Here is a 16964-nt window from a genome sequence, read left to right on the forward strand (position 1 = left end):
ATCTCCCAAGGGGTCCCAGATTGCGTGAGGGCGCAGGCCAGGCTGTGGGACGCCACCAGCACTTGAATTTCGTTCACCGGGCCTCTAGTCATTTTATTATTTATCACCGATTTAGCATGGTTCTCTTCTAATGCTGAATAATTTAAAGGTATAACCTGAATTTTGGTAATGATGGCCATATAGATTTTACTGCTCTTTAGTGGTATTATTTAATGGCTTATAGGAAGGGCACTAATCTCCTTCAAAATATGAGAAATATTACATCTCCCACAAACAGTACTATGTTTCAGTGCTAATTCTTTCCACTAATGCCACTAAATGAGCCTTTCACTAATTTTCTTTGCTCACTAGCTCATCCAAAATTGAAATGGGAAGGCTGCTTGTCTATATTCAAGTGCAGAGGCATATTCTTCTTAACTACACTGATGCTATCAATACTTCCAATTTTCCAACATAAATTATAGTGAGGGTCTCAGTGTTAGATTTTAAAACATCTCTTTACTAATATGAATAAGTCACTTTTACCTTACTTCTTCACAACGATGTGCACGCTCTAATTTGGAACTTGCAATGCCTGACTCTTTGAAGTGTGCCTTCCCAACCTTGTTTTCATTAAAAACAGACTATCTGAATCCACATTGGTCACTTTTCAGCCTGTTGAGATAATGTAGACATTCCTTGGGTTATGTTGGACTCAAAGTACAAAGTTTTCTGGATACGTCTCCATACCCCATTTATTTATTTTTTAAAAAAGTTTGATCATTTCTACGTATGTACATATATGCTTCATGGTTTTTTTATTATTATTATTATTCATTTACCACAAGTAAAGGTCAGGAATTGTTATCTTTCTTTTAATTTTTTTTTTTTTTTTTTTTTTTTTTTTACTGTTTCACGCCATTACTGCTGTGTATGTGTACTCCATGTGAGTGACATACGTGCTTATGTAGGTGGGTTCTGACTTACGCGAATATTGCATTACATCCCACTTCAGGAACGTGTCAACAATGTAATGCGAGGAACTACAGTAATTGCATCCTATTGATTCAGTTGTAGTTATTTGGTCTCCACATTTCCTCAATACGTATATGATTGTTGGAAGCACAAAGTATATCTTTATATATTTATTAGAGGCCCGGTGCACAAAAATTTGTGCACTCAGGTGGGGGGGGGGGGTCCCTCAGCCTGGCCTGTGCCCTCTCGCAGTCTGGGACCCCTTGGGAGATAACGACCTGCTGGCTTAGGCCTGCTCCCGGGTGGCAGAAGGCAGGCCCAATCTCTCGGTGCAGCTCCTGGTTGGGCTCAGAGCAGGGCCCACTGGGATTTGGGGCACCACCCCCTGTCATGCACAGAGCAGGGCGGATTGGGAGGTTGCGATGCCACCCTCAGTCATGCTCAGAGTAGGGCCAATTGGGGGGTTGGGGCACCGTCCCCTGTCACACTCAAGGCAGGGTCGATGGGGAGGTGGTGGCACCAACCCTTGTCACGCACAGAGCAGGGCCGATCAGAGGGTTGGGGCACTGCCCCCTGTCACGCACAGAGCAGGGCCGATCAGGGGGTTGGGGAACTCACCCCCCCCACCTGTCACGCACAGAGCAGGGCCCATCAGGGGGTTGGGGAGCATCACCCTGTCACTAAAAGAGTAGGGCCGATAGGGGAGTTGGCACAACACCCCGTCACACACAGAGCAGGGCGGATCAGGGGATTGGGGCGCCACTCTCTATCACCCACAGAGCAGGGCCGATCAGGGGGGTTGGGGCGCCACCACTGTCACACTCAGGGCAGGGCCGATGGGGAGGTTATGACTCTACCCCATCACACACAGAGCAGGGCCCATGGTGGGGGGTTGGGGCGCCGCCCTCTATCACCCACAGAGAAGGGCAATCAGGGGGTTTGGGCGCTGCCCCCTGTCACGCTGATCCTGGTGCAGGGAGGCCCCTTGGCTCTGCTGATCCTGGTGCTGGGAGGCATATTATCCTTTTACTATATAGAATAGAGAACTGGTTCATGGGTGGGGCTGGCTGGTTTGCCCTGAAGAGTGTTCTGGATCAGGGTGGGGGTCTCCACTGGGGTGCCTGGCCAGCCTGGATGAGGGGATGTTTGCAGCTGGTCACACACCCTTCAGGGTGGGGGTCCCCACTGGGGTGCCTGGCCAGTCTGGGTGAGGGGCTGAGGGCTGTTTTCAGGCTGGGACTGAAGCTCCCAACTGCTCCTTTTTTCTTTTTCTTTTTTTAATTCTGGGCCAGCTTTAGCTCTGAGGCTCCAGCTCTTAGGCCTCCGCTCCTGAAAGCAGGTATCTGGTTTGTTTTAGTTCTCAAAACTCTGTATCAACCCCAGCTCTGAGATCCCAGCTGGCTGAGGTTTTGTTTAGCGTCTATATTTGTTACAATGTTTGAAACTGCAGGCTCAGAGGCCTGCAGTAGCCGGCAGGGAACGTTGGAGTCCTCCGTCACTGAAGCAAGCAAGCCTCATTTTAGGTTCAAGCTGCCTGGCTGCCGGCCGCCATCTTGGCTGACAGTTAATTTGCATATTGCCCTGATTAGCCAATGGGAAGTGTAGCGGTCGTACACCAATTACCATGTTTATCTTTTATTAGATTAGATGTGTTTCTTAGAATTATCATTCAATAAAAATAAATGCCTTGTCCTTATAAAAAGATCTGGCCTTATAATTGAATGGCCTAATACATTTTAGAGTAGGGCACCATTACCAAAGTTTCTCAGAAGAACACGTGTTGAAATGAAGAGTATATCCTGCCAACCCCTACTTGAAACAAGAGCCTTAGTTGGGATCCATCATGATCCAAACAGAGACAGAAACAGTAAGAGACATGGCAGGTTTATGTTACTATATGCCTACTAAGCATGCCTCAATGCACATTTCCTGATGGTGCTATTGATCAGAATGTGCACTCACAGGACATTAGGGCCTTCATGCACAACTCCATCCTGAAACCACATGAAAAGGAGTGTATTGGACAAGAATGTTAGCAGGGACTTTACAATGCAGAGGGATTCTGAAGAAGATTGAAAAAGGTGGCAGAACCCTAGTGAATTTGGAACAGTGGACAGATCACTGGCCTTCAGACCGAAGGGCCCAGATTTGATTCAGGTCAAGGGCACTTACCTGGGAGTGGAATAAATCACCAGTCTGGGGCTTGCAGGAGGGAGCTGATCAATGAATCTCTCTCATCACTGATGTTTCTCACTCTCACTCGCTCTCCGTTTCTCTCTGAGATAAATAAAAATATTTTTAAAAGAATGGTGGAAGAATAAGTGTATGCTGCAGGGACATGCTCCCAGGAACAAACTGATATTCCAACTAAAATACGGAACAACTTCCTGAATAATCAATGGAAAACTCACAGGAGAGAACCGTGACACCCGAGGACCGAAGGTGGAGGCCACTTAGACACTGGTAGGAGAAGAGGAGGCTGGAAGGGGGCGGGCCTGACACCCACAGACAGCAACTGAAGTCTCGGAGAGATATCTCAGCTGTGGAGGACTGCCACTGAAAACTCTGGGTCTAATCCCCAAGCTGGGCCTCCTAGCAGAGAGCACCAGAACTGAGGAGGGTACCCATATAACCTGTGGATGTGAATAGCAGCAGGGCACTGTCTGCCAGGGAGAGACAACTGGAAATTCAGGCATCCTCTTAAAGGGCCAACGCACAAACTTCCCTGTGGAGCCACACACCTTGTGCCCTGGCAAAGGGAGGGTGAAGCGGACTGGAGCTGTGAGGGAAAAAGCCAGAACTGGGAGTCAAGGTTACCAGCTCAGAAGACAAACACTTCAAGTTCCTGGGAGAAGTCATTTCCTCATGCAGCAGAGAAAATCTCTCCCATGCAGACATTTGCTTTTCCTGGAGGGGACACAATTAACACACACTACTGGTAAACACCGTGCCCTGAGGGCAGTTAAGAGATTATAAATAACAATTAACCTCCAGGCAGAGGCAACTGCCCCACCTTGTTGAAACAAACTCTTGTCACAGCTGATGACCATTGCCTTGGAGGCAAGTGAAGTTGGAATCCTACCAGTCTATAGAGAGAGGAGATCTCTGGAGGCTTTGAGTCTTTGCCTGACCGAATTAGTCAGAAACATACTTTAACAATGTCCTGCACTAGAGACTGAGAGGCATATAGGATCCACCTAGCTCCTCACCACAAACCCAGACAGAAAGCCAGAAAGAGGAAACAAAGAAACAACCCCCAATAACAGAACTAGAGAATTCTTCAGATATAGAGATAGATGAAGCACAGAGCAGACATTTATCTGAATCTGACTTCAGAGTTATGAGGGTAAAAGAGCTCAAGAGCATGAAAAAAGATATAGTGACTATGAAAAGAACAGTCCTAGATATAAAATGACATAACACAAAGAACACATTGGAAGGAATAGGCAGATATTAGGGAAAGCTGAGGATCAATCACTGAATTAGAACAAAGTTAAAAATATCACCCAATAAAAAAAAGACAGAAAAAATAAGATTTAAAAAAAAAAACCCAAACAAACAGGAGGACCACTTACCTAACAGTATTAGAATAGCGAGAGTGACAAAAGAGGCAGGAGGAGAGAAAGGCATAGAGGTCTTTGAAGAAACAATCGCAGAACACTTACCTAACCTGATAAAGGAAAACCCTACACAAGATCAAGAGCCAAAGAGAACCCCAAAGAAGAAGTACCCAAACAAACCCATGCCCAGACACATCATAATTAAAATGCCAAAAATTAAAGACAAAGACAGAATCTTCAAGGCAGCAAGACAAAACTGTTAGCTATGAAGGAGTTCCCATAAGGCTGACTCCTGATCTCTCATCAGAAACTCTACAGGCCAGAAGAAGATGGCATGAAGTACTCAAGTTAATGGAAAGTAAGGATCTGAGGCCAAGATTACTATATCCAGCAATTCTTTCAATCAAAATAGACGGTCAAATACAGAGCTTCCTAGACAGAAAAAGGCTGAAGGAGTACATCATATCCAAGCCAGCTTTACAAGAAATGCTAAAGAGATTGCTGTAATGAGAAGGAGAAACAGAGTCAGAAAGTTAGCCACACAGAAATGAAATGGAAAGAAATAAATACCTATCAATAATAACCCTAAATGTAAATAGGTCAATGCTCCAATCTAAAGGTGTATTGGAGCAAAATGGATACAAAAACATGATGCAAGTATATGCTTTCTACAGGAACACCACCTCAAAACAAAAGACACACACAGGATGAGAGTGAAGGAATGGGAAACATTTCCATGCAAATGGAAATGAAAAAAATAAACAAGGCTGAAGTAACAATATGGGTATCAGACAAAATAGACTTTAAAATAAAGGCCATCACAAGAGACAGAAAGGTCACTGCATGATACTAAAGGGACCAACCAACAAGACAATATAACCCTAGTAAACATATATTCACCCAACAGAGGAGCACCTCAATATATATATCTCAAACAAACAAACAAAAAATCAAAACTAACAAAAATTCTAGAAGACTTTTACAGAGAGTGTGACAACAGGACAGTCACAGTAAGGGACTTTTATCACCCCTCTGACTTCTCTGGATAGATCTTCCATATGAAAAAATAACAAGGATGCAGAGCCTCTAAAGGACACACTGGATCCATTAGATTTAATTGACATTTTAGAATAGCGGTTCTCAACCCGTGGGTTGCGACCCCTTTGTGGGTCAAATGGCCCTTTCACCGGAGTCGCCTAAGTAAAGGGTGTCCTAAAATTCACGCGTGAAGTAATTTTGATAGAACACAAGGTTTATAATTAAAAACTGTACATTTTTATTGACTCATAAAGAAAGTAAAAGAACTGCACTTGGAAAACTACAGGCCATTGAAATGGAGATAAAGATATCAACCAATGGACTAATATACCATGTTGATGGGTTGGTAGAATTAACATCATTAACATGTCCATACTCCCGAAAGCAATCTACAGATTAATTGTAATCTCCATTAATATACCAACAGAATATATCACAGACACAGAAAAAAATCCTCCAAAAATTGAAATGGAGTAAAAATAGCCTGAGCAATCTGAGGAAGAAGAAAAAAGTTGGCAGGCACACAATACCAGATATTAAGCTATAATATAAAGCCACCATTCTCAAAACTGCCTGCTACTGCCACTAGAAAAGACATATACTCCACTGAAACAGAACAGAGTACCCCGAAGTGGACCCAAGTCATTATGCTCTATTATTAATTTACAAAGGAGGCAAGACCATACAATGGAGTCAAGATATTCTCTTCAATAAATGTTAGGAAAATTAGAAAGATACATGCAGAATAATGAAACTGGACCACCAACTTACACCATTCACAAAAATAAACTCAAAGTGGATAAAGGACTTAAACATCAGATGAGAATCTATAAAAAATCTTACAAGATTGCATATGTAGCAAAATATCAGATACGTCTCCGCAATATCTTTACCGATACAGCTTCAAAGGCAATGCACACAAAGGGGAAAATAAACAAATTGACTACATCAAAATAAAAATCTTTTGCACAGCAAACAAAATCCTGAACAAAACAATAAGAAAGCCCACAGCATAGGAGAACATATTTCCCAAGTATCTCAGATAAGTGTTGAATATCCACTCACACAAATTTCAGGGAACTCACACAAATTAACAATAGGAAGATAAACAATCCAATCAAAACAAAGGACCTAAATTAACACTTTTCAAAAGGGGAACTACAAAAGGCCAAGAGACATACAAAAAAATGCTCAAACAGTCCAAGAGAACAGTCCAAGAGATGCAAATCAAAACGACAATGAGTTACCAATCCACACCTGTCAGAATAGCTGTCAGAAAAAAATCAACAAACCACAAGTGCTGGTGAGGATGCAGAGAAAAAGCAACAATACCCACATCAGACAAAATAGACTTTAAAATAAAGGCATGCTTAATGCAATAACAATAAACAACAAAGACAGATATAATAATAAAATATAATATTAAAAAAATAATAAAAATATCAAAAGGTACTCTCTGAACTCAGGCTCAAGGAAAACAAGTAACCTTGTCATCTTGAACTATGTGTGCTCTTATTCGAACTGCATTATGCCTAATTCGTATTGGGGATCAAAAGTCTGTAATACCTAAGGCCCTGGATCCAAGAAAACAGCCACACAAAAAAGAATCCATGTGCACTGCTGGTGGGAATGCAGACTGATGCAAGCACTGTGGAAAACCGTGTAGAGTTTTCTCAAAAAATTAAAAATGGAGCTCCCATTTGACCCAGTATTCTCTCTTCTAGGCATATATATCCCAAGAAGTGAGATAGACCAATCAGGAAAGATATATGCAACTGTATGTTCATACCAGCCCAATTTACAATAGCTAAGATTTGGAAACTGTCTCAGTGCCCATTAGCAGATGCACGGATGAATAAACTGTGATACATCTATACAATGGAATACTCTACTGCTGTAACAAAGAATGAACTCTTATAATTTGAAAGAGCATGGATGGACTTGGAGAGCATTACACTAAGCAAATTAAGCCACTCAGAGAATGATAAATATCACATTCTCACTCATTTGTGGAATATAATGAACAACATTAACTGATGAACAACAAGACATCTAGACACAAAGAAGCACTGATCACACTGTCAAACCTCAGAGTTAAGTGCTGGAGATAAAGACCAACAGTAGTATGTGTCTGTGTGTATGTGTGTGTGTGTGTGTGTGTGTGTGTATAGATGTATGTGTGTGTGTGTATATATATATATATATATATATATATATATATATATGTATATATATATACTATCTAATAATAGATAAACATGGGAATTAACCATAACTTCACTACCCTTCCCATTGGCTAATCAGCGAGATATGCAAATTAACTCCCAATCAAGATGCCTGCCGGAAGCCACGCAGCTGAAGTGAACATGAGGCTTGGTTGCTCCAGTGATGGAGGAAGCCAAGTTTCCCCACCTGCGGCAGCCCTGCTCTGAGCTCCAGATGCAACAATGTTGCAATTATAGAAGCTAAACAAACCCAGATACCTGCTTTCAGCCAGCCATAGCCTCAAGCTGCAGCCGGCTCTCAGCTCCAGTGACAGCAATAGAAGGTAAATAAATCCCAGAATAAAAAATAAAAAAAAGAGGCTGGGAGCTTCAGTCGCCTGCCATCCTGAAAACGGCCCTTAGCCCCTCACCCAGACTGGTCAGGAACCCCAGTGGGGACCCCTACTCTGAAGAGTGTGTGACCAGCTGCAAACAGCCATCAGCCCCTCACCCAGGCTGGCCAGGAACCACAGTGGGGACCCCACCCTGATCTAGAACACACTTCAGGGAAAACCAGCCGGCCCCGTCCCATGCACCAGGCTTCTATCCTATATAGTAAAAGAGTAATATGCAAACTGACCCTAACAGCAGAAAGACTGAGAATGACTGGTCACTATGACACACACTGACCACCAGGGGGCAGACGCTCAATGCAGGTGCTGCCCTCTGGTAGTCAGGTCGCTCTCACATGGGAGGAGCTCTGCTCAGCCACAAGCCAGGCTGATGGCTGCCATTACAGCAGTGGTGGAGGGAGGCTCTCCAGACTCGTCAGCAGTGCTAAGGATGTCTGACTGCAGCTTAGGTCTTCTCCCCGCTGGCAAGTGGACATCTCCCGAGGGCTGCCAGGCTGTCAGAGGAATGTCTGATTGCCATCTTCGGCCCAATTCCCCGGGGAGCAGGCCTAAGCCAGCAGGTGGTCATCCCCTGAGGGGTCCCAGACTGCGAGAGGGCACAGGCTGGGCTGAGGGACCCCCTCTCCCCTGAGTGCACAAATTTTTGTGCACTGGGCCTGTAAAATATATATATATATATATATATATATATATATATATATATATATATACACACACACACACATATATGTATATATATATATATATACATATATATATATATATACACATATATATATACACACACACACATATATATATATATATATATATATATATATATATATATATATACATATATATATTTTTATACAGGGCTAATGAACTTTGATAAACAGCAGGGCTGAAAATCTGCATTATATTACCCTGCTGTTGGCAAAATGGCTGAAGGCAATCTGCTAACCTGATAATTAAAGTAACTAATCATCAGAGAGATGCAAATCAAAATAACAATGAGGTACCATCTCACACCTGTCAGACTGGCTATCTTCAACAAATCAACAAACGACAAGTGCTGGAGAGGATGTGGAGAAAAAGGAACACTCGTGCACTGCTGGTGGGAATGCAGACTGGTGCAGCCACGATGGAAGACAGTCTGGACCTTCCTCAAAGAACTAAAAATGGAACTCCCATTTGATGCTATGGTCTCACTTCTAGGAATATATCTCAAGAAACCAGAAACACCAATCAGAAAGGATATATGCACCCATATGTTCATAGCAGCACAATTCAACATAGCTAAGATCTGGAAACAGTCCAAGTGTCCATTAGTAGTTGAATGGATTAGAAAACTGTGGTACATCTACATGATGGAATACTATGCTGCTGTAAAAAAGAAGGAACTCTTACCATTTGCAATGGCATGGATGGAACTGGAGAGCATTATGCTAAGTGAAATAAGCCAGTCAATGAAGGAAAAACAGCACATGATCTCACTCACTCATGGATAATAAAGACTATTATAAACTTAAAAAAAATAAGAAGACTATTGGCTCATGAAAGAGTGCACTCATTCATTCTTTAAAAAACATACTGAGATCTTAAGGTTTCCAAATAATACATATATTTATTAAAAAAGAAAGAGAACTGTGCTCGTTTCGGCACCACATGTACTAAAATTGGAACGATATAGAGAAGATTAGCATGGCCCCTGCACAAGGATGACATACAAATTCATGAAGCGTTCCATATTATTTTATATGAAATGCTGAAAGGTATTCTTTAAGAAGAGGAAGAAGTAAAGGTAAAGATAAAAATTATGAACAACAAATACATGTCTATCAACAAGTGAATCTAAAAATCAAGTGAGTAAAAAATCTGATCAGAGTAAACTGGTGAATATAATATAAAATTGGGCATAGAGAGGGGGTGGACTGAAAATTCTTGCGGGGGAAAGGGATGTGGGGGGTGTGGGGAGCGTGGGAGGAGACTGGACAAAAATCGTACACCTATAGATGAGGACAGTGTCAGGGTAAGGGCAGAAGGTGGGGTGGGAACTGGGTGGAGGGGAGCTATGGAGGAAAAAGAGGAACAACTGTAATAATCTGAACAATAATGATAAAAAATAAATAAATGAAGCAGCGTGTTACTTCTTCATGGCATGCTGCCCTGTTTCCAGTTAGGGAGGGTAAACAATTTACATATTTTCCTTGGACAACCTAAATGGAAAAAAGGATTGGGGAACCTCCACCAAGGCTGCAAAACAATTCTTGACCTCCTTCCTGTGACATTTTGTATGTCCTCAACCTTGAAAGGAATAGTAGAAATAGAGAAATATTGCATACGGAATGATATAAAAGTTTGAAGAAGTATAAATGTGGGCATCCTTTTGCTTACTTAAGTGACATCAGCACTTTCTGAAGTGGTTATACTAAGATTGAAACAGAGATTACCACTTAAATGGAACCAGTTAGCTTCCTGACTATACTTCTGAACGGAGTGAACAAAAGTGCCCCTAGATTGTGATATGTATTTTATTGGAGAACTATTCAGGCAATTTCTCTGCAACTATTTGACATTTAATGTACCACAAAGGGTATGATCACTCAAACTATGAGTTATCTTGAATCCTCAGTATTTTTATTAGTGAATATAAACAAACATCATGAATGGGAAAGGTTTTTAAAAACTCACCTCTTGGACTGTTGAGTGTATACTTATCAACAAGCCTTCCAACTTCAATTTTAAAAATTACCCCAATAATGTGTGGTTTTTTTAACATTCTTTTTATTGAAATAGTGTATGTGAAATTAGTTGAAAATTTAGGAAGCCTTGGACCTCAAAATTTTAAGGATTTTAAAATGTAGCCTGTCAGATTGCACATTGTGGGGTGGAACAAACCATGAATGGCATGGCTCAGTGAGCCCATTTTTCATTGCCAGCTGGCATGCACCTGGATTGGTGAAATACTTAGTAAAGCCATTTGGATGCCAAATTCACTCAGCCTAATTTTTCCACTGTAGGTTTGTATTAATAACGTATTATGGTACAGAGAAATACAACAAGACAAACAATACAAAACGTCCCAGCATGAAATAGATCACTTTATATACAATCCCATGGGGAAGTGGACTAGAAAGGAAGATTAAAGGGGAAGAAGGAACAGCATATAAATCCTGACCATGACAAAAGGCTCTCTTGTATTTCTAAATGGATATTCAGGGTATCAAAACCCTAAACTATGTACATACTTTTAGATATATATATATATTTTTATTGATTTCACAGAGGAAGGGAGAGGGAGAAAGAGTTAGAACCATCAATGGTGAGAGAGAATCATTTATTGGCTGCCTCCTACAAGACATCTACTGGGCTAAGAGCCCACGACATGGGCATGTCCCGGGCTGGGAATTGAACCCTGACCTCCTGGTTCACAGGTCAAAACTCATTCAATGAGCCAAGCATGTCAGGCTTTGGCTCTTCTTTATTCAGAGTCTTCCCTTTGACATTCGTGTGCTCCAGCTGCCCTGTATCCAGCCTGCCTGACTGCGGTGCAGATTGGTGGACTCTAGGGTACATTCTAGTAGTAAGGAACCTATTATGTGTGCCTTACTCTCCCTGCTTGCTTTCTGATGCCCTAGAGACCCTGCCCAAGGGCCTTCATGTACAAGATGCCTGTGCACCAGCAGTCACCTCCTATCCAGGCCCCTTCTGTGCCCAACTTCACAGATGTAGTCTCTATCTAAGCTTTCTCAGCCTCATTGCCTTAATACTATGTTTTTCTGAATATTTTATAGAATAATCCAGATTCCAATAAAGAATTTTGCTAGATTTCTCACTGTGGTCTCGAGAACAAATAAAGCGTCAAGTGCAGGACACTTGGTTTTAGAGGCAACATGCAGCAATGAGTTTTCTTTTGTTGTGTTTTAATATGGTGGGTTTTTAAAATTAATTCTTTAGAGAGAGGTAAATGGAGAGAGACAGACACAGAAGCATGCATTCCTGTGAGAGAGAAACAATGTTGGATGCCTGGGGACTGAATCTGCAACCTGGACATGTGCCCTGGCCAGAAATCAAATCAGTAAACTTTCTGGTGCACAGGAAAATGCCCAGACACACTGGCCAGTGTGCACTGTCTTTCATTTTCTTCCTTATCTTGCATCTGGTGGATAATAAATACCATCAATGCTAATAACAGTGGGCAATTCCAGAGGAGGACATGCTGACAATAGCTTTACATAAGTTGGCCCCACAGGTGAATCTCCACACAAGGTAATGGGCACGATCTCTTTGTGCAGAGGAATTAACACCCAGACCACAGGATGTTTTGCCTATGTCCTTCCTCCCTAAGAACCTGCCCATTTGTATACTTTTCCCCAAATTCCAGAGGTTCTGATTCCCATTATGGACACTATTTCCTGTTAATGTGGGGATGGGAAGACAAGGTGCATGTCAGACAGAGGGACAGGGAGAGGGAGATGGAATAGGAGAGGGAGAGGAAGAGAAAGAGAGCATTTGCTGTAAGAGATACACATTTTCTGAGCCTTGTTCTCTTATCCTCTTTTTTGGGGGAGTGGGGAGCTCACAGACTGTTACAGAGACTTCAGCATTTTCTCTTCCCACTAGAAGAAGCAGAGAGTGATGGCCAGTGTGGCTCAGTAGGCCTATGAACCAAGAGGACATGGTTCAATTATCAATTGGAGGAGGGGCCGGAGTTTATGTTTGGATCCCCAGGTGGATGTGCAGGAGAAAGCCAACCAATGATTTTGTCTCATTATTGGTGGTTTATCCATCTCTCCTTCTCCCTTCCTCTCTGAAATCAATAAAAAATGTACTTAAGAAACGGGAAAATGAGCTCCTACGCTGATGGGCCCAAGCTAGAAGACTGGAAGGTAGAAGACAAAGACAGGAAGAGCAATAAAAAGAGAACGAAGGGCCAGGTGCTATATGTGACAAGCTATGAACTTCTGAAACACAGCAGAGAGCAGCAAGCACCTGAGTGGCTGGCACTGAATGAGGAGCAGTAGAAGTAGAAAACGCAGGACTGACTTCCTCACAATTAGGGAGACATACAGGCAAATGGAGTCCTGCCCCTGGGCCTGGATGTGTGGCCTTCTTCCTAGGTGCTCCTCTGGCAGGCCACACAGTGAGCAAACTGAGACAGCCTAGGGCCAGAATGCAGTGGCAGGTGGGCAGGGAGCCTGTTCCATGCTGAGCAGCTAACTGTCCATTGACTGTGGGATCCAACAGCACACTAGGACATCTCCCTTTCACTTGGTTGTATTGACCCTCAGGGTGGCCCTCCATACCCCTATCTCCCCGGTGTGACCTTCACCTGTGTCCACTTAAATGCTCTCTGGGAACTGGCTTGGGGTTGGCCACTCTTCAGACCCAGGGCCTGTCACTGGCTGAGAGTTGCTTTACCACCTCCTTGATTGATGGGAAGGAGGATCATGAGGGATAGTCTTTGAACATTAGACCATCCTCTACAAAGGATGTCCTATTCTAGGGCGGGACACAGAACAAAGCAGAGGTTTATGCCAGCTTAATATTTTGCTGAAAAGAATGTAAATGTGTTTCCAGGCCACAGGAACTTGAGTTCAAGTAGGGCCTTGATCCAGGGGAATAACAGGCATGGACTGGTGAGGCCAGGGCTCTGGGTTCCTGACAGGCTTATGTCCCTTTCAGTATTGGGGGCCTGACTTGTGTACAGGGAAGCCCTACCATGGAGCCGCCACAGGCAACTGGGGAGGAGTGTTGGAGACCAGGGCCTGGACTAGTTAACGGTGACAGCCCCAGAGAAGTTGTACCTCGGTGGTGCTCACTGGAAACCACTTGTTCCAGTCCCTATGGATGCGCCTTGTGTGTGCTGACCCAGTACAAAGAGACAGAGAGGCCCAGATTTTCTGTAGGCTCTTCTGTACCCGCTGCATTGTGATGCCCAACAACTCTCATATTCCAGGCAGAGGGACCACATGACAGATTAGCACAGTGGTGTTGTCCAGAAAATTTCAGACTGGCTGTTTAGGTTTCTGGAAGAGGTGCAAACTGTAATGAGTTCAGCAGTTGAGCCTAGACTTGGTATCATGGGATTTTAGCCTGAGGGTGCCACCTGGGGGCTGAGATTTTCTCTTTAACACAGACATTACATGCACCAGGCAGAAACTGGAAAATTATAGGAGCCCAAGCTCAGGCTGCCTCTATGAGATCCCAGTGTCCAGGAGATACAGGGAGGCAGGATGGACCACTTAGAATGACCTAGAAACAAAATCTGAGCCCAACATGCCTTCTTCATGAGCAAGAAACACTCCTCTATCCACGCCCCCCATGCGGAGCCAGCTTTACCCAGGGCATGTGCTATGGCACTGTGGGCAGAACTTCCTGCCCAGTAATGGACAGGCCCTGCCGACTCCCAGCACCCACACATGAATTTGGGGGATGTTTTCACCACATCCTGGTCACCTGCCACCTGCTCTCATCATAGCCCTCACTTACGTACAGAACACAGTAGCCTCTGAGCCCACGAATAGGGCCGTCCTTTGCAACCTGCTCCAGTCACAAAATTCCTACTGCGATCCCAGGTCATCTGCCCTTGTGACATTTTTTGGAAGAAAGGGGGTCCTTAGAATGTGCTCCAAGTCTGGGACCCTCTTTATGCATCCCTGGAATGTCAGTCAGCCCATCAGGAATCTCATGCTGGGGACACCCACTGATAACAGAAATCAGGAGTTCTCCCCAATTCTTCTGAGCTGTTTTGGAGAACGTGACAAGCTACAGTGTACAGAAGGAAAATCAACATCCCAACTGCCTTTCTGGATCCAAAGAGGCACCAAAAAGGCACCAAAGAGGCAGGAGGATGCCCTTCCTGGGTTCCACAGCAAGCCCTGCCTCTATGGGCCTTCAGAGGCCCTGGGGACCAGTCCCCATGCATGGGCTTTCCCATCGTCCGCTCTCTTAACCCAGCCTTCGAGCAGACAGCCTTCCACCTGGCTTCTTTCCCTCTGCAGTCAGACCTCTTCCTACCCTGACATATTTTGTCCTCTGTGCCTTTTTCAAACTCACAAGTCTCTGCTGGCACTACCTGCCCTGCCCGTGCCCAACAAGACCTGGTTCCAATGACATCTAGACCTAAACAAGGGATTGCCCCTCTTTTTTGCTCCCCAAGGAGAACATGCCTCATATCCAAGACATGCCTGGCTCTAGCCATTTAATGCCAAGGGCAGTGCTTCTAGAGGCACAAGGGAGGTGCATGAGGAAGAGCACTCACTCTGGGCTAGAGGGACAAGGCAGAAAATGGCCCAGAGAATCCCATAAGGAACCCAGAATGAGGCACAAAAGTGAAATGGCAGCAGAGCATGGGCCAGTCTTGCTGAATCTGTGATCTGCATCCCTTAAATATCAGAGACATAATCTACCAGATTATGCAGACAGCGGTGGTGTTGGGGAGGGGTTGGGGTGCAGGGTTGGCCTGGCGTAGATGAAGTGCCAGTGACATTCCCAGATCCCAACCCCAAAGGCACTGGGTCATTCCAATATAGAGTGCAGGGCAAGGTGGGGAGAATGGCACACACCGATCCTGGACACAAAGAAGACGAGAGGTCGAGAGGGAAAGGGAGGGCCCGACCATGGCATTCAGGCCTGCAGAGGGATGCTTCTGGTGAAGATTGCACTTCTGCCTCATCAGATGGTAAGAATTATGCTTCTGACCAGAGAAGGAGAGAATGGTTCCTGCTACTGCATCCCTGTCATCCACTGACCCTAAATCTCCAACTCGAAGCCAGAGGAAGACTATTGTGGCTGAGAGGAAAACCAGATGCTATAGGCTGTACAGCCCATTCCACTGCTGATTGTTCCCCTGGAGACGGTTCCATAAGACTCATGGCCACAAAAGTTCTGTATCCATACTTGACAGGAAATCCCTCTATGCCCTATGTGAGGGCTGGCAGGAGGCACTGGCACAGAGTGGACATCTTCTCAGGGATGTCCACGGGTCAGCTGATCCTCACCTGCCAAAGCCAGACACCTCTCCTCGCTCTTCAATCCTTGATTTACTCCAAAAAATTTACTGAGTGCCTAAGGGTACATCCACTGCTATTCTGGGTGATCAGCTCGGACACCTCATGAGACGTTCATGATCTTCCTCAGGGTATCTCTGAGCCATGAACCCTCACTAGATTGAGGAGACCAACAAACAAACAAAACAAATGAAATGCAAAATGAGTAAATCACAGACTAGTCTTGCTTTGCACTGTAGAGCAACGCACATAGAATAGTACCTCCAGCTAATACCCTGCCCAGCAATCCAAATAACCATAGGAAAAGTTGTTATTTTTCAATGGCTATTACAGAGTTATGGCACAACATTAAAAAACTGTTATAAACATACCATACATGTAAATAAATAAAGTAGTAAAATCACTAGTTAGCACTCTGTGATTTTAAATATTTGAGAATTAAACACTGACATGCGCCTTTGCAAACTATTTCAAGAGTAGTTTAAACATGGCTTGAGGGTCTTCTGCTCATACAACTTTCCACACAGAGTGAGAGTCTTTTCCATGCCCTGGTGAACTGTCACATTGCTTACTAGTTTTGGATAAGCTTCCAAGGTCCCATCCTTCCTGCTGCCTACGTGGGCACCCGTCTCTGGGAGAGTTCCTTTAGTGTGAAGCTCTTTGGCCTCATGGCTTGCCCTGGGACCTCTCCATCCTTTTTTTGGTCACAACCATGTTGCTCATTTACACTTGTCTGATAGCTGGCCATTGTGAACCTGAAGCTGGATTCTGAGTCAAGATGATGAGTAAAAGTAATTCCTC

The sequence above is a fragment of the Myotis nattereri genome (assembly GCF_964212035.1).
Source record: "Myotis nattereri genome assembly, chromosome: Y".
Lineage (NCBI taxonomy): Eukaryota > Metazoa > Chordata > Mammalia > Chiroptera > Vespertilionidae > Myotis > Myotis nattereri.